This window comes from Parus major, chromosome 4 (genome assembly GCF_001522545.3).
Source record: "Parus major isolate Abel chromosome 4, Parus_major1.1, whole genome shotgun sequence".
Taxonomy (NCBI): Eukaryota; Metazoa; Chordata; class Aves; order Passeriformes; family Paridae; genus Parus; species Parus major.
Window position 1 is genome coordinate 4920303 of NC_031771.1, and position 19296 is coordinate 4939598.

Here is a 19296-nt window from a genome sequence, read left to right on the forward strand (position 1 = left end):
CCCTCACAAAAAGTGACCTGTAGGGCTGCTCTGCCACTTCCAACAATAAAAGTTTATTCCATGAGGAGCACCATCAGTAGAACTCGATTTCCTGCTAATTTTTATCCCCTAAGTCTCCTTCCAATGCCCTAAGTCATCTGCTCTCCATGGGAACGTGTGGATACCTGCAGTGGTCAGTGTGGAGCTGGAGCCATGGACTGGCCCAGCGGCTGCTGTCAAACCCACGAGGTAACTGATGGGTCCTGCTGGTGTGGGCACAAGAGGAATCCTCTCCTTCCATCCAGCTCCCAGTGCTCCTAGACATCACAGGCAATTAAGGTGATTAAATCCCATCTGGGTTGAAATTGCTGAGCCCTTTCCAAGGTTATGAAAGGGAGGCTGCCTGGCAGAGTGAGGTCAGACCACAGCAGGCTGCCCTGGTAGGTTACAAGCAGCCCATTCCTCTCATTCAGCACAAATACGTAAACCCTCACAATTAGAAGTAAAACAGCCTTTGACTGTGTTTCACAAACAGTTCAGCAGCTGCTTTTTTCAATTATAATACAATTAGATTTATTTTTTTTTATAATAATTTCATATCAATCATTGCAAGCAAGTTGAAAAGACCTGAAGGTCAACTCATATATTCATCTCCAAATGCAATTGTGTTATTTATCCATGTCCCTCCTCTGAGTGAAAACTCAGTAACAGGCTCTGTTGTTTTCAATGGTTTGGAATTCCAAGACAGAAAACTGCTAAGATGCTCTGCCAGTTTTTGCCTTGTTCAGTTAGAAAAATGGGCTGAAGGGAGGGAAAACACTGAATGCAGTTCTTCTACGACAGCAGCTTCACTCTTTCCCTTTTAGGACAAGTTGCAGGATCCCAGACATGAGTCACTTCTTTGGAAGAAAAGGATGGAATACTACAAATATTTTTGCCAAGGGGCTTCCCCAAGAGGTGGGAGACTCCTGTGAAAAGTGTCTGACCATGCCATGCATCTCCCAGGCTCACTGTTTCCAGCCTTTGCCTGCCACACCCATTTACTTTGGAAGCTGGGAGCTCTGGTGGAGTAGGGATGCTCAGACTATTTGTACCTTCGTGTTCCCAGAGGCAGACCACACTGTGCAGCTCAGACCCTCAGCTCTAGATTGTGGGCTGACAGACTAAATCATTAAGTCGGGAATTACTTTCCTTATAGCTTGAAGTAATTAGTTGACTCTCATAACTATTTTAGAGAAGTAAAACAGGTAATCCTTCTGGATGTTCTAGTCAAACAGATCCTACAAAGATCACTTTGGGGAAGCTTTCATAGTGAGAATTGCAAACATCTTTCAAGCAAGAAGATCCTTGCTAGGAGGCACTTTAGCTCAGTCCATTAAATATGTCTGAAAGCAGCCAGCAGAGAAGTAAGATCTGCCTGACTGACAGATAAGGCAGGCTATCTTATTAGCAAAAATTATTTACCCACTTAATGGCTTATGACAACTTGTGTTCCCACCAGTCACAGGAGTTAGTTTTACAGCTTTATATGTGGTTAATAAAACCCAAAGAACTCCCTTATCTTTAGACCATATGACAAATCATTGTCATAGACAGAGATGTAGCTACAAACTTTTGTATTTTGGAGCCAAAGTAATGCCTGTCTTCCATAAATTGGATAACTCACATGAATTTCTCAGTGCCCACAGATTACAGCCAATTTGATAAAGGAAAAAGTACTTTCTGTTTTCATCACTGAGAGCAATACAGCTGGGCTGAGGGGAAAACCAGACTGGCACATGAAAAATCCCTGTTAGGAAAAGCACTACTGGCCTGACTGCACCTCCCATGGGATTCAGTCAACTGCCTGTAACCATGAGATTGGCACTGCTTAAATTCACAGCTTTCCAGAAGGATGAAGCTTGCTCCCTATTCATCTTTGCCACCATCTAAAGAATTAAGAGTGGCTGGTGATGAAGAGCACATCAATCATGTTTACTGGGACAACCATGACTGTTACAAAACAGACACTCTTACAGCACATGCTAACCTCCCCCATGCTTTTTCTTTCTTTACTAAAAACTGGTTGAACATTCAGTTCAGGTCTCCTGGGACAGATGCCTGGAAAAGTACTGATTGCAGGAATAAAGCCGTTTCAGGAGTTGCCCAAAGCACACTATTTGCAGGTATGGGTCTAGGTGTAATGCTGCTCTCACAGCTGTACTCCTGCTCTTATTTCTTAAGGAATGGCTTTGAAGAGTCTTCAGGAACAACCAGCTGTGTAGAAAAACAGCTAACAGAGAGATCCAGCTTTGATTTAGCTCAGTATTTGGTTCATCTGAATCTTTATCCTTTATGGTGAAATGGCTGAGCAGAGGGAGCAATTAAGGAAATTTCTGAACCAAGGTCAGCTCAAGCACAGTCAATATGAAACTACTGTCAAAGCTTATATTCAAAGTTTTCAAATGGGCTAAGGGAAAAACACAGAAAAAATGCCTGTGGGCTGAAAAAAATGAGAAGGCTTCAAACTAGGTAGTTTGAACTGATGCACCAACTCTTGTCCTGAATACAACTTCTTCCTGGGCACTATGAGGTGTTAACCTTTTTTCAAGCAGACAATAGTGGAAGAATGGCTGTAGCTGCTCCTTACTTTCCCTGGCTAAAAATGTACCCTGGCTTGATTTGTTCCTTATGCTCAAAAGTTACACTGGGAAAGAATGGGACAAACTTGCTAAAAAATGCAAATGAAAATACCGTTTTCAGATTAATTTCTTACAAAATAATAATAATAATAAAGCCTTCATGAAGCAAGGACTCACCAGTAAACATTTTAGATGTACCATGCCACTGGGGAAACTGGAGGAGTCTCAGTTTGACAGACAATGGGGAAGAAATGAAGTTTCTAGGCAAGACAACTCATGAAAAATGAGCCTCTATCCATTATACCCAAGTTATTCTCCCTTGAGAGACAGAGAATCAGAGGCCTAAAGTAAATACTTGAGTCATCTGATCCACATGCTATAGCCACAACTCATTAGATATCTGCTAATTACAGCTTTGAAAGATGCCATGGAGTGACACAAGGCAGCCCTAGATGTATTTAGTTAGTTTTACAACTGAGGAGCATAAGAAACCCTTGGGTTCTTTCCTACAGTCAACAGCTTCAACAAAGAGCTCTCCATTAATTGCAACCACATCTTGTCTATTTTTATGTATGAGAAACACTACAGTCCTTATAAAAACCATAAAACAGCCATTGTCATTTAGGGATGCCATTAATCAAGGCCTTCTTGAGTGCTTCCCCTTCTCAGCTCCCTCGCCCAGCTCTCAGCCCATTGGTTTTTAACTAAAAGCAGCGTGGCCACGTGCAGCCCTTGCAGAAAGTTCAGTATTTTGATTTCAGTGCAGGAAACACTCAGCTGTGATCCCTCCTGCAAAGGAGAGACCCTGAGGTGCTTGCAGGCATTCCCAGAAATGTTAATGACAAAAAAGAATCAGTCTGACAAAAAGGATTGAAAATACCCGCTTTGGTCTGAAAACACCTTTCCTTCTTTCCCTCCTCCACTTCTGGAAAATCAGTGCAGCAAGCAGAAGAGAAGCTGAATTCTTTTGGCACTATCCCAAACAGGTTATTTTTGGCACCCTGGAATATTTAGACTCAAGACTAAGAAAAGCTTTCCAAGGGTTAAGGCTGCCTAATGAAGCTGAAGGGTTGTCATTATGTAAGGACAATTTAGACAAGCTCCTGTTAGGAATATTAGTGTATTAATTCTTCTTTGGGACAGAAGCATAGATTAAACAATATCTTAAAATATTCTGGCTATTTCTGGATGCTCTACAACTCAGAAGCCCCCCTGCCCCCCAAGCTGCCACCCTGTATTTTAACAGCCTTCTGTATAATTTTCAAACTCCTTTACAATTCTCCCAGGAGCTCTGCACAGACATACTTGCAAACCCTGAAGAAAACTGAAAACTCAGTTACTTAGTTATAACAAAAGCAAAAAGAAAAAAAAAAAAAACCCAAACCCCAAATGGGATTGTTATCTCATTGAGAAGTAAAAAATGAGGCAGAAGACACACATGATAAAAGAAGATACCAGAGCCGCAGCAGTAAAAATTATGAGTTACAAGAGCGATATAAATCCTGTTAGCAGGTTGGCAGAAGCCTGACATTTCCAATTCTCCATAAAGCTGTTATACACATCTACTCAACTACAAAATTAAGACTAGTTCTGCCAGTTTGAGTCATGGCCAATTCAGGCAAGCTTGCAAAGCTGACCTCTTTTTGAGTCCATGTCAGACACCTTCATTCTGCAGCAGCTAATTTAGTGCTGCAGTAGATAAGCTTTGAAGCATTACTTTGAAACATTTTACAAGGTGTCTAGAAAACAGTTAAGTGTTGGAGGATAACTTTGGAGTGCCTTAACTTCTTTTTTCCCCCCTCCTGACAAATAAAATAGGAACTCCTTAACTCAGATTCACTGCTTCAGGCTCCTAGTTTGAGCTGTGCTTCTGAGCACTGTCATCAGCAACCCATAGCCAGGTCACCAGTTATCAGAAATACAGAGAAGAGAGCCAAAAGGGACTCTGGGTAGTCCTTTCCCCTGCCCAAAGGATCCAGCACACAGGAAGAGAGGATGGCTGAGTAGGGCAAGCCAGCAATAGCATGGTTCATCCATGTGGTTTTATGGGGCAGTTAACTTTTATTACCTGGTAATTACTGAGGAAGGCTTCAGACAAGCTGACTCTACAGCCCACATGGCAGCAGACTTGTGTGGGCAGTCAGCTCACAAAAATCATGCTGCAAGACTAATGTTTCAGAGGGGAATGTCAGTCCATTAGGAAAGCCAAGTTCAAGAAGACAGTTTAGCCATATTTTAATAGTATCAGTAAAGAATATAAATACCAACTCATAAGTTAAAAGAAAAAAAAATGGAAAAAGCAGACAAGAAATAGGAAGAAGTTACAAGGTACAACAACAAAAAGTATGAAATATCTTAAAAAAGACTGGAGGGTAGGGATCAGATGACAAAAAAAAATGTTTGAGAACAGAAAGGCAAAGAGTTTTGAAGTGGGCAGTCTAAACTCCATGCTGCAGAGCAGACTCTTGTTCATGGCATCACCCCTGAAGTGGGTACAAGGAGTGACAAAGTGGGAAGAGAAGGCCTTAGGAGACAGAAAAAGAATGAATACTGAACTTGCTCATTTTTCAGAGGAGAGTGCAGCACAATGCAGGGGTACAGTGGCTGTTGCCTTAAAGCAGTGGGTATCATTACCAAAGAAGTCACTTGATATTTCCTCCTCCTTTAGTGTTCCCTGCTGTGGTACTATTTCTTCACACAGTCAGTACGTGTGAGCAGAGCACATTATCACTGGTAAAATCAGTGCATTCTTCTCTGTAGAGGCACAGAATGTTTGTGAAATGAGCACTCTGGTGAACCTCAGGCTGCTTTCTCTTAGCTAATACCAGTTAAAAGGTTTTGATCCTCTGTACCTGTTTTACACTTTATTTAAATCTTAAACCCAAAAAGATATCAAACAATCCTGAACCACGTGATGAACATATGCCAAAGTCATATAATTTCCAATCTCTTCTGTTCATTCTTTGCAATAAAAAGCAAAAATTACAGTTGATTTACTGTGCACTCAAACACTGGGAGAATACAGGAACATGTGGGATCAGTTTAGGTCAGGATCAAAACCCCATAATTTCGCTGAGAGCAGCTTCCAAACTAAGCTCATATTTTTTCAGACTATATTTATAGTGCAGTTACTATGTGCCAGTACATCATTAAATGTCCTAAGAACTAAACCCACCCTATTCTTTACAGGGAGGGTTTTTTCCCCTCAAGTCAGAAATACCCATTCCAGTGGAATTCTGCAGGAATCAGCAGCACTCACAGCATTCTGCCCCCATCCATCTCCAGTCCTGATTGCTGCTAAGCTGTCTGCAGCCTTTTCTTGTTGCTGGTAAGAGCTTACAGTCTCCTGTTCTCACTTCCTAACATATACCTTGGCCTGGTTAGAACCACAGCTCCCTTGGCCAGCTTGAATTGGGAAGTAGAGCTGGTAAAAAAGCAGAAGAGATTTGGGATGAATCTGAGTGTCTGGTTCTACCAGCAACACATCAGCCTCGAGAATGCTGCAGAGAAGAGGGAGGGAAAAGCTACAAAGGCAGAAAAAAAATATAAAAAATAATAATAATAATAATAAAAGAACAACAACTCAGAAGCTGAACAATGCAGCCTTGAACATACATGCTGTTGTCCAGTCCACTGCCCAGAATTCTGGATGGGGAGAGAAAGGATTGACTCCCATTTCCACCACTACAGAGCTCTCTCGTGGGCTGCTCTGTCTGCATGACACAAATAATGATGCAATTGTCAAACCTTCTGCTTCCTGCTCTCTGTGCTCAGCCACACAGTCCTGGTTCAGAGCCTGAATATTTCCAACCCTACTGAAGTAAAGCTGCAAACTGAGAGGAGCATTGTGCAGGAGACAAACTGGCTGTGCATCAGAGATCTCAGCTTAATGCTCTTACTAGAGGAATGGTGTGTTTTGATGAATGTTCAGAGCTGAAAACTTAGCCTTATCACACAGAAGTTGCTGTCTGCGGGGAGAGGCATGGGGAGAGTAATGCTGCCTGGAAAAGCAGCCAGCTGACTTTGTATCTCTCCCAAACAACACTGGGACATGCTGAGCTCAGGAAGCAGTGGGAGAATGAGGAAAATCATGTCCCAGACTAAATGAAGAGTCACCCTGCTTTGCTAGAGTCCACAGCTGCTGCAACATCCACAAGCACAAAACATTAGCTGAAAATGAACTATTCCAAGACTTTCTTTTTTTTTCCCTTCTTTCTTTCTTTTCTTTTCTCACTTGAATGTATGCAGAAGATACAGTCTGAGTATTAAATGTTTTTCTAAGAAGAAAATAACAGCCCCAGAAATAAATACTCTGGGATTTATGGAGCCAGTGCACATACAGTGGAAGGAAACTTTGCCAGGTTGCTGTAAGCATTCATGAAAGGGTCTCTAACGTCTGACTGGAAAGCACTGCAATATTCAGTGGGATGGACTGAAAGGCAGCCAACATGGCAAACATCTTGGGTGTTTCTATGCCAATAATTACCTTTTATCAAACTTTAACTAGTGATGTCAAAATATTTTTAGCTTGCAGTCATGAAATGGGCAACAAACACACAAGTTTGCTACTTCACACATGTTTAGTCTCAAGAGGTTAAGCACTCATCTCTTTCCAAATCGTGTTTAAAATTTTTAAAAAAGTAACTTCAAACCCCAAAACAAAACAACACAACAACAAAAAGACACCCCCAAAAACCCACAGCCTTTTCATCCCTGTCCATGCTGTCAAAACATGTCAGCTTGCACACAAATTATGGTTTTTCAGGACTTCTTATCTCTGTTATTTCTCACGACACAATGCCTCCAGTGTAGATCTGCAAGGTAAACCACAGTTTTAAGCATAAATAACAAAACTGAGACTTCCACCAACATGGATCTGTTGACAGGAAGAAAAAGGCTTGGACACACAGACAATATTTTGGCTGAAAACAAGTTCAGATTGCTGTGACAGCAATCTTTTGGCTTCACAGAAAGAGAAATGAAGACTAGATTTTTAGCTTTGCTTTCAAACTCTGACTTCAGAGCCAATTAAAAAAATTACAATTAAAATGATTTTGTGAAGACAAACCTAAAGTCAAGCACAACCCTCTCAGCTGATACTGGTTAAAAGGGGTTGTGCAGGTCTTCTGATAATGCAGCCTTAGTGACATTCATGATGTCAGCAGGTACTTTTGTGAATGGCTTTTCAACCTGAGCATTGAGAAAACCAATAAATGAAATATACTAAGTCTGCCAGTGATCCTATAGCACCTTCTTTTTCTTTCTATTAAAGCAGTCAGAAAGGCAAAAAAAAAATCAAACCCACAAATCCTCTACCATTTCACTACTGAGCTATAATATATTAAATCATAAATATGAGTCAACAACATCCTGCTGCTGGGAAAAAATGGAAAACCATCGTGGGGAAGAATAAACAAGTGTCATCTGTAGAACACATGGAGCAACGCTCGCGCTCGGCTTGGGGAAGCGGACGGCTCAGCTGTGGGCACCACCATCCCAGGAGGATGTGGGCAGAACACAAAAATCCTGGAGAACAGGGACAAGGACAATGAGGGGCCTATTAGAGAAGGCTTAGGGTTGCTTGTTCTGAGAGCAGAACCCTAACCCAAATCCCCTCTTGTGGCAGTCCTGGGACACGTGAGGAGCAGCTGGGAGGAAGGAAGGGTTTCCTTCACACCCCCAGTCCCTGGACAGCATTATGCTTTCTGAAGAACAGGAGTGTCAGAGACAAGACTGAGACAAGCACTCCTGCTGTGACTTTCAGTGTAGCAGGGATTATAAATTTGTGCAATGCAATCTGGTCTTGCTGTGTGTACTTGCTCTAAGTTTTCTTACCCCACTGCCAGAGTGAGAGTGCTCAGCTCTTCCTCCTGGTGTCCACTTGGGCCTTCCTTCCAAGCTGCTCTTGCTCCTGTTTACTCTTACTGGGGTTTGCCTGTCTTTCTCCCGAGCATTCCCTCCTGGATGCTGGAAAATGTGCTGGGTTCCCTTTGCTGACTCAGGAACACTTCCCTTGGAGCAGGTAAAGAAACAGGAGTAACTCTGCAGTTTCCACAGACTGACCAGCTCGCACAGATGTGCTGCAAACTAAACAAGCAATTCAGTTAAAATAAGTGGCAGTAATTGAAAGTGCTTGAAATGTCAGCAGTGCTATTTTTAAATAGTTATTTCTTTAATTCTTTAAATAACTTTGCATTTCAATGTTACTGTAACAGGTTAAAATGCTTCCAAGCACCACTACTCATTTGAGGCAGCAGCATTCCCATTTGAAATTTTAGGCAAACAGTGGGTATGGAGAGAAAGAGAAAAGTCTTCTTCAGAATTATGTGTTGATAAATCCAAAAACAGAAACATTTTCCAAACAAATTTTCTATGTGCAAGCATCCCAGTTTCCCAGCAACTCTGTCAGTGACTTAATGTTAACTTTGTGGGAAAGCAGCTCTGGACAAGAAGCTAAGAGCTTTTTGGAGTCTATTCATAACCCTGCATTTGCATTTGATAAATTGCTTCATTGTTGTAACAACACTCCTTTAACGTGATGATTGATTCTTCTTGTTTTACACAAAAAACATTTGGTTTAAAATGCTAATCTTTCGGTATTTTCTCTATCATTACATTAGAAGTTCTGTAAAAATGTTTCCAAACTTCCATTAAATTGTTTGGGTATTTTCCTCAACTAAAAACCATTTTATATGGGCTAAGTTTCTCTACATTTTATATAAAACTGGCACTAATTTTTATATAGCATGATTTTAGCAGGTTTAAAGCAAAATGCTTAATTATCTGGATAATTATGTAAAGCTAAAAGAAAGCGAGTTGTAACACTGTTGTAGCCATAACAGGAAATACACAATTTTTGTCTGGTGTTTTCAATTAATATTTGTCAATTCCCCAACTGCATTCACGATTTCTTGAAAGAATGGCACAGAATCCAAGTTTCTTCTAATTTATGCAGTCATAATTTTTTTTACATAATGGAGTTATTCATACCAACATGAGCAGGACCACACTCTGAGCAAGCTGGATCCTGAAAGTTTTTCAACCCAGCTAATGCCAAGGTGAGGGTTTCTTTAGAACAGAAATGCATCCAGGCAATTCCTCTGCTAAGGTTTCAGCAGCAGCAAAAAACTCCCCCAGCACACTCTGAGCTACCCAGGCAAGGTGAGCAATCAAGTGCAGATTTGGTTTCTGCCAGCATCCAACAAAGCTTTTATCACTGCACTCCTAGTGATGGGCAGATTCCAGCCCCAGGGTATTTAAAATGATGTTAAAATGATGTTAAACATCTAAAAAGATGTTATATGTCCTGTTCCCTCATGAGCTGACCCACCCAAGCAGCACCTTGGGAATTGGGTACACAGCAAGGACCCTCCACCTGCAGCTTCAGAAACACCCAGCCCACGCGTCCTTCAGATCCTCTGCATTCATTTCTACTTAAAATTCAGCTTTTCCCCAAGCAGTCTGTAAAACTTTTCTCCACTTAACCTCAAATTGCCTTTCTCCCCTGCTCAGAACTTGAGCTGAAATGAAAAAAAATAAGCTTGGCTTGTCTTGGAGAGTCAAGAAGTAAAACCAGCTTCGAAACAACTGCAAAACGGCAGAAGTAGGTTTCAGTGGGACTTGTAATGTGCTGTGAATTACTCTGGTGCTTAATTAAATTACCTTGCTGAGCCTGGGCCTAAATTAACGTGAGACACACTGCTCAGTGTTTATTTGGCTTGGATAATTAAAGTAAGTAACAAAATAAGGGTTTAGAACTAATGTACACGGAAGTTTCAGTAATTATTTCTTCACTCAAGCACCTGGCATAGCCTGTTTGGTGTAGATAGTGAACATAGGAATAGGTGAACAAAATTCTTCTGCTGCACTCCTCTGCTACAGAAACCAAATGGGGAAATTCCTAAGAACCAATCCCACCTCATCCTCATCCAGTTGCAAATTATTTCCTTTCACAGCATTAAATGACTGTTTGTCTCTCTTTGGTACCCCCTGGTTCTGGGTTCCATTGGAAGCCAGCAAGTGGGAGCATGAGCTATTTACTTATTTACTTTAAGCCTGGAAAAATGGGGGAGACTTTGAAAAGGCTGGTGTCGCCTTGAGAAGGGGATGAAATTTCACACTGGTTCTTTCTGAGACCAGTTCATATATCCCAGGCCTTTCCTCTCCCTACCCCATCTCTTCCCCACCAACATAATTTTCCCATTTATGCTTTAAATCTGGTATAATAACTCCAACTCCCTAAAGACACTGAACCCATTTCCACTCCATAACACGAGAGCAACTCCACCTGGGGCTGTGAAATGGCATTAGGGTAGTGGAGAATATGCTTTGCAGTATTAACATGAATTAAACTGGAATTGAAAATAAAGACCCCTGAACAGAGTTTCTTTTTGCAGCGCTAATAAAATCTGCATTCTTGGCAGCAGCACCCAAAATCTGGCCGGTGCACTGAAAACAGAAACCCTTCCTCTGGCTGGTGTCACCCCTTTCCTTTCCTTCCCAGGGCTGCCAAGAACCACAGGTCGCTGCTGGAGGGGAACACCCATCAAGGTCTCTCTTAAGTTTGGGGTCCCACCAGAATGAACATTAGCTCAGGGATATCAATTCATCTGCCAGTGTCCTCAGCTGAGGGGAAAAAATGGATTTGAATAGAAATGAGTGAATGAAGGAAAAAAAAAAAAATCCTTGTAAAGTTTTGAAGTTTTTAATGGTTTTGTTTTGATGTGGAGCTCAAGGCTCCAATAAACCTTTCTGTAAGCTTAAATGAAACCAAAAATGTGATAAGCTAAACTCTGTGCTTTGCTGGAATAACCAAAATCTGTGGACCACACTCATTTTTACTGAAGGAGACTGAGTCAGTGCAGTAGCTTTCCTACAGCCAGTTCTCACTGATGCTTCTTTGTTGTCACCTGTGTTTATCATCCACTGTACACATGTAATTCTGAAATCCATCTTTTTGCAATGGCACCTCTTATGATATTTCTAGTGAGACAACAGTGAGGATTCCCATAATGACCAGCAACATAGAGCAGCTCTTTGTCTCCCACAGGACACAAAGAGGAACAATAAACCATTCAAAGGGAGTCTTGAAACTCTGCAGCAGCAAGTCCTGAGAGGGAAAAAGTACCTGATGATTTGAAGGGCTTCTATTAAGTTTCCTGCAACATGGCATCAGCCTTCAGATGATCTGCTGGGAGCTCATCAGGCCCCCACGTGCATCATTACTCACGGTACCACACTGTTACGATCTTCCTACAGCCAGCACAGGCAATGCCAGTAAATAAACTATGGAAGCCAAATCAGTATTCCTTCAAGATCTAGGAGGAGAAATATTGCCACAGAGGGATCGTTGTCTGCTGTACCTTACCTGTTACAAAAGTTTCATTGGAAAAAACACAGATGTTGAAGAGAAAGATAAAAACAAAGAAGGGGACTCCAGGGCTGTTTCATCTGGATTGCTGTTTCTGGTACTCTGCTGTCAAGTCTCCTGTCACTATCTGGAAATTTTTTGGAATCGTTAGAGTGATCTAACACCTTCTGCTAAACTTGAACTCTCTCAGCCTGCAAACAACTTTGTAGGGCCAAACCTGCCTTGTTTCTTCCTGTCCCAAGGAAAACTTACTGAATACCTGGCCTTCCATTCTCATGGATACCCCAAGTGTCCAAAGCCCTTGCATCATGTTTTATCCCTTAGTCTCCCAAACCAGCAAGGGGATCCTCACAGGAATAAACTCACTCAGCTAAGAGGTCCATTTTCAACTCCTTTGTTCAGGTAGCCAAACCAGGTGAGCAATCAGTCACCTTTCTAAATGACAATTGTCCTGTGTTACAGACAGGGAAAGTGCATGATCTCTTGCATCAGTGGATTTTAATCCCAGCCCTCTCAATCTCCCTCTTTAGGACATCAGCCTATTAACTGACACAGAACACTTCAGAAAAACCAGAACAGCCCCCTGACAGAAGAATGCTTCTGTTGCAAATAATGCCAGAGATTTCTGTAAACAACACATTGCAAAGGACCACCCATGAGTGTGATCAACTGCTTTTTCACTGATTACTTTATCAGTGTCTGTCCAGATCTCTCCCAAGTGCTCCAGCTATTGCCATTCTCAACTGCACGCTGAGAAATGAGTGCAGGAAATGGACTTAGCTGAGGCCACAAAACATTTATCTTAATACTAGTCTGGTAGATTACCATGTTTATTTAAAGTGGCATAACAGCCTGCAGTTGAAAAAAAACCAAAAAAACCCCCAACTATAGGGATTTCCCAGTGCTTTTGACTTGTCAGTGCTTTTCCCCAGTGCTTTTGATTTCTCATCAGCAAATAAAAAGGTGAAACACTGTTCCATGGAGTACTTTCTTCAGTGCCAAAATGTGTGCAGTGTGCTGGAGGGTTAACTCCCACCACCTACTTCCCTTGGAAAATTAGTAGGCTGACCAATAATCCTTACTCTTTGGAGGCTTTAGGAACTTATAAATGACATTATTTTCAAATGTCTGTTTAGCTCACACAGCTGTTGAGCCACTTTTATATTTGCTGCTCACTTCAGATGTGAATTATTCTCATACTTCAGTCAGGAAGCAGCTGGTCTGATCAATATATAAGCTTTAGTCCCACACCTACTGGAGAAAACATGTTCTTGTCCAAGGAAATATGGTGTTTGAGGTCAGGATCAGAGAATTATATCCAGGAATCATTACCTGAACCCAAGAACATTAAATTTGACAACTTGCTATGAGATGCTGAGTTTTACAAATTAACGTGGGTCACGATCTGCCAAAGCCTTAATAAACTCCATTTATATGCATTATAAATTTCTTTCAGAGTCTTGTGGAAAAAATTACGTTTCCTGAAAAAAAAAATCATTCTAAAATAAAAACTTTTAGTGAATCATACTTGCCAGCTGCACCAAAGTCCACCAAGGATATTACTCTAACCACAGAAATCACACTTTGGAAGATCAATATCCTAACAAAACTCACATCAGAAAAATAACTCAATCCACCTAAAAGCTGTGGATTTTGCTTTAAAATCCATTCCTCTGATCTGCCATGCTCATTTCTCTGAATGAGCTTCAGTGAGAGCGCAGCTCTTTTGCAAGTCAGAGAAAAATGGCACAGCCATCCAGAAGAACGTTCCCCAAAGGCTCCCTTGCTGTGTGCAGGAGCATTAATAATGAGTTATCTCTACTGGTGGCATTTCAGCATGACACACCCCAGCGTCACTCTTTGGTCTGCTAGGATTTTTGCTTTGTTTTCCTAGCCACATAACCTCTCTGTATCACCACTGTATTGGTCAATCACATGCAGAAAAGAAAGAAAAATGATCTTTTTCCTCCGTGGTACAGCACATGCACCATAGTGGAGGGATAATTAACTCACAACTCCCCTTATTTCCCTTGGAAAATCATTATGCTGGCTAATAAACCTTACAGTTATGAGGCTTTTATGAACTTATAAACCCTGAAGTAATTTCAAGTGCATGTGTGGTTTTTTCAGCTGTTTGAACACTTCTCACCTCAGTCACCCTTTCTCCCTGTGAACTCACACCCCAGAAATGCTTTGCATCAATGAAAAAGAACTGTGTGATTGAAAGTGTATGAGATTCCTGCACATTCACTCTTTCCATGACTAATTAGAAAAGGAAAAAATCCCCAAACCTTCTAAGCAGAGCTATGCTGCCAGAGGCTGAAAACTGGACAGTTTGGTGCTTAACATACTCTGGATTTATTATCTGATCTTCAGGTGGACCACTTAAACCTCTGGTGGTTTAATTTTGCCAACTGTAAAACACAAGTAACAATCATCACCTACCTTTGGTGCCTTCAGACATTCCAGGGAAAACCCCATCTCAAGACCAAACATGTTGTGGGATCAACTTCTTCCTCCAACTTTCCACAGAAATTCTTGCCATTGGGAAAGGAAAGAATGCAGAACATGCTGACAATGCTACCTTATTTCTCCCCAATAAAAAGATAAATAAACTACATATAGTATTTTCCAAAACACTGCACCAATTTTAGTTAAGACCATGTAGAACAGTAAAAAAAATGACTAAGTTTGAATAAATATTTCTAAATACAGAAAGAACTGTTCCATACAACAGCTTGTGCCAATTTATCCCTCTCCACCTGAAAATACCTGAGAAAACAGATGGAGATCATGGGTGTCCTCAGAACAAGTGAGAGCTGCAAAGCATCATCCTGTGATTTTTCTGAACAGCATTTCTCTCTTGGGCTGTTGATGGGATCCCCCTTGGACACATGGTCAATAAATGTCCTGGAAAAAATGTTTTCATTTCATTATTTCCTTAAGCAGTGTGAATGTGATACTTGGCACTTTCAGTACTGTGAATGGCTGAGAAAAGTGCATCTGCAACAGAGCAGGAATGACATGGAATTCAGACACGTGGGTATTGCTGAATGTCAGAACACACACCCGTCATCAGTACATTTGGGGACTTGAAAACTTCTGTAATGCCAACTGAACAAGTTCAGCTGCATCACTTACCTGGAATTTAATACAAAAAACCACACTGTGCTATGTCTCTTCCCTGGAATTTACTCCAGGCAAGAGTTTTTTGTTCTTTGTTTATCAAATCAGAATTAAAAAAACAAAAAAATCAAAAAAACAACAGAAGAAAAAAAAAAAGAAAAACCTTAAACAAAACACTACCTCTCCAGTAGATACTCACCATCACTGTTCCTTTTTGAATTGGGAGGTGTGCTTCACTTTGGTAAAACACTTTAAGATTCTAAGTTACTGCAAACACCAATCACAGAAAGGAAATCAAGCTGTTCAGCTTTGCACACCTATATTCCAGTGCATACAAAAATCACAGAGCACTCCTCAATATATTTTCAGAATACATGGCAACAATTAAGCATTAAAAAATATAATCATGGCTCCATGTTGGCTCTTTGTTCCAATACTCAGAGGTGGAAGATAATCAAGTGGTGTCTTTCATCTTCTGAAGTTTGTAGACTTTTTTTCCTTTAAGTATACACATTACAAGGTTTGCAGAGGGTAAAGTCAACAAACTGTGCCCAGCAGCTGGAACCCAGAGCAGAGGAACCAGTTCCTGTTGGGGCTGAGTCTCCAGCTCCAGATTAGTCACCAGGAGAGCTGAGCCCTCAGACAGAGGCGCTTTGTTCTCATCCCAGAAAATCCCAGCGCACCCAGGGAAGCTCACGCTCGCAGAGGCCCCATCATAGAGTTTGACTCTTGTGTTTAGGGCTCAGTTGAAAGCTGGGAAATTCACAATGACCTGAAGTGCTATGTGCCAGCATTCTGCTCTCAGTGCTCAGCTGGGCTGTCTCTCAATGCTCAGAGCAGCCCAGGCTGCTGAGATTTAGAGGCCTGGGACACAACTTTATTTGCAGTGCACATTGTACAAGAGCTTGTGTTGATGGTCATTCCTATAAAAGCTTTTTATATGCATATAAAATAGATTAACTCCCCACACCACGGATTGTCTTGAACGTTTCCTGATCTATATTTACATTTCTTTGGCCTGCTGAAGAGAAAGTCAGCACAACATAAAAAGGTCCTTATTTATACCCCACAAAACATGTACCTTTGGGAGAAGGGATACTAAAGGAGTTCATATACCTACTCAAGGCAAGCAGTGTTGGGTGACAAGCTGGTATTACTGCTCCCAGGTCTGCTTTTTAACTGGTTTTCCATTAGAGAAAGAGTTTATCACGTCAGCTTAAAACATTACAGTCGGTGAAAATCAACCCCTTCACTAGAAGAAAAGACATCCAAATTAATTAAGGAGACAAAAGAAAAAATTTGTATCAGACTATTTAACAATTCACACCATGAGAAGCAGTTTAATTTACTGCTCTCAAATGTGAGTAAAATTCAAGGATATGACTTGAAAAAAAAAAACCAGAAGTTGATGTATTTTTCATGCTGCACAAGCCTGGCTGAATTTACTTTATCATCTGACACTAACAGAAAGGATGATAACAATCTCTTCTCCACACAGAAAAATGTCATCTTCATAGCAGACTAATTCTGTGTCATCACACCTGGAAATCTCTAGTCCATGACTGGGACTCACTCCTGATCAAGCAGTTAATTTATACAAACTCGTCACCTCGGAAGGTAGGGCCATAGCACAGCCCAGGCCCCTACACACAAAATGTCTCTTCTCCAGCTCCTTGCCTCATTTGAAGTCCAACCTGAACACCAGATGAAGGCTGAGCTTTCAGAGCCAGAAGGAAGCAATTAAAAGATGTATCCAGCACATTAATGCTTCCAGGGCAAAAAATGAATGCTCAGTAGCAATCCCTCACCTCTTAAAGAATGAGAATGTAGGGTTTGCCCACTAATAAAAATTTAATGGCAGTTATTTCACATGGTGTCAGAGTGAGCCCCACACTGATCATCTGCTGGACTGTAACTCAAGACAGAGATGCTCACCACTGACCTGCAAGACACAGGCCAAAGTCACTCCTGAAACACCTTGCTAGCAGGTAATTTTTATATGGGTTATGCGGCAGAGCAATGTACGGCATGCACGCTTTTCAGGGAGGCAGGGAAGTTTTACAACCCAAAATCTCCTTGTGACACTAAATGGGATCAGCTCACAACACTACAGACCTCACAGCCAGCAGGAGTTGTGTGTGCCCTACAAGAGAGCTCAAGGCAGATTTCAGTGCTTGCTATTTATCCTCTCTGTACCAGCACAACACAAACACACCAAAGCAGAGTTGGGTGTCCCCAGAACAGCACCTGGGTGAGACCAGAGGATGCCAGAGGATGTGCTGCTCCTGCAGTCCCAGCAGAAGGGTGTGCCAGGGACAGACAGCCTGTGCAAAGCAATGCCTGCAGCAAAGGGGCTTCCAACCAGAGCACCTTGGCTGTGCTGCAATGGAGTCATTTGGTACTTTCCCACATGGTCAGCCAGCTCTCCTGGCCAGCAGGACAGACATGCAGCAGAAACATCTTCCTTTCAAAGGATTACTCCTGGCTCTGGAGAGGTTTGTGATTTTTGGCAGTCTCAGAATGGGCTGTGCAAAGGGAAAAGGAACTTCTTTGCTCCCTCTCCCACACTGCAGCCACGCAAGGCCCAGCCATAACATAGCTCTTAATAAAAAAGCACAGATGTGCCCTGTAGGCACTTAAAAGACTAAAAAGAAAAAAAAAAAAGAAACAAAACGTTCCTGTGTGTTTCATAAATCGGTATATAAGCATAATGCAACCTACTATCCTAGACAGAAAATGAAATATCTTAAAAAGTATTGAATCCTCGGTGAATTTTCTCAGTAGATCGGCATGAAGCTATTTAGCCCAGATGTTTCCATAATGCTGATGCATTAGGAGCTGCACAGCACCGTGGCCAAGTGTTAACACAGAGAACTGTAACGTGAAACATGTAAAGATCCTGACTTCCAGAGTTATTGGAAGTTTTCACTCTATCCACTCTGCATCCTTAAGCAGCTCTATTTTCTTTACAATATGCCCTTATATTTTAATGCACATGGAAGAAGAACTAAAGCATTCCCCTCTCCCCCATCAAAATCTAATTCTGTATGTTCTCTGGAACAACACAGAGAAGCCAATGAGAGATTGACACGGAGTCTTTCAGAAATGGGAATCTCACCTCTGAACAGCAAATCTCACACTCCAGGCAAAAGCAGGGCCAGCAAGGCACAGCTGGGTACCACATGAGCAGGTGAAGAAGTGATAGTGAGATTTCTGATGACAAGCTGGTGTCCAAAAGACAGACTGTCTCACTGCGAGGCTCTCGTTTGCATCTGTAATGGATTTAGGGATTTGCAGAGGTAGTTTTAAAGATATCCAAGCAGGTGCAATGTGTATGTTGGAATGGCCTGACTGAGTGAAGAAGCAATAATGGGAATATGAAGCAGCACAAAGAAAGGTAACAGCATGTGCTTAGAAGAATGTGAGATAAAGAGTGCAAGAAATAAACTGGCAGTCTCTACAGAAGAACAATGCAATGGAATACCTTGCATTGAGAGTTCATTTGGAAAAATCTTTGTCACTGTACTTTATTATTCAGAAGTGTTTGAAGTACTTCAGAGGTGATTTCTTCATTATTTACCTGCCAGGATGGGAGTTGAGAGTTTTGCAGTTCTTTGAGACCTTGTCATCTTAAAAGCATACAACACAATCCTAAATTAATGAAAATTAACTCCTGCTACAGCCCTGAACCTGCAGTCACAACTCTGTTTTCATGTGATTACTTGCTGGAACAGACCTCACACTCAAACAGAAAAGCAGGTGTGAAAGGTGGAGTAACTTCCATGTGTGGGAACAAAAAATGTCAAAACTTTCATTTAGGCCTAGAGTTTCTCATGCCTTTTTAAGGCAAACAAAGGATCCTTGGGTTTAGGCTCTACAGAGCTAAACTGGTGCAATCCACCATGCATTGCTGACTGCTCAAACACTGATTATTGTCCAGAGCAAAGGAGGCCATGGAGGCTTTATTTCACTTCTACACAGTAAAAGTTTAGTAACCGAATTTTCTGTATGCTACTGTCAACTGTTCTGTCTTTTCTCCCCCACCCCATGACTACACAGCAACATGTCCTGCAACAGTATCTCCCAGCATAACCATTTAAGTTCACATTACTGGCTGCCAGTTTTATTTAAAAATAGTACAGGACCCACAATTAATGAGAAGAGAAACCTGTATTTCAAAAACAAAGTTTGTAAAGCCAT

General features: G+C 41.5%; 1 long non-coding RNA gene across 17 annotated transcripts in view; it reads right to left on the bottom strand.

Annotated features, from left to right (window-relative positions):
• The window catches only part of LOC117244293, a 68282-nt gene that overhangs the window by 46343 nt on the left and 2643 nt on the right, over window positions 1-19296 (bottom strand). For 16 of the 17 annotated variants that reach the window (XR_004497100.1, XR_004497101.1, XR_004497102.1 and 13 more), the window contains exons 2-6: window positions 18215-18368; window positions 16213-16348; window positions 14743-14880; window positions 14416-14507; window positions 8436-8687 (exon numbers count right to left, since the gene is read on the bottom strand). This is a non-coding gene — a long non-coding RNA (uncharacterized LOC117244293). Of the gene's footprint in view, window positions 1-8435; window positions 8688-14415; window positions 14508-14742; window positions 14881-15295; window positions 15390-16212; window positions 16349-18214; window positions 18369-19296 lie in introns of those variants that run through there. The other variant, XR_004497096.1, reaches the window with a different exon arrangement.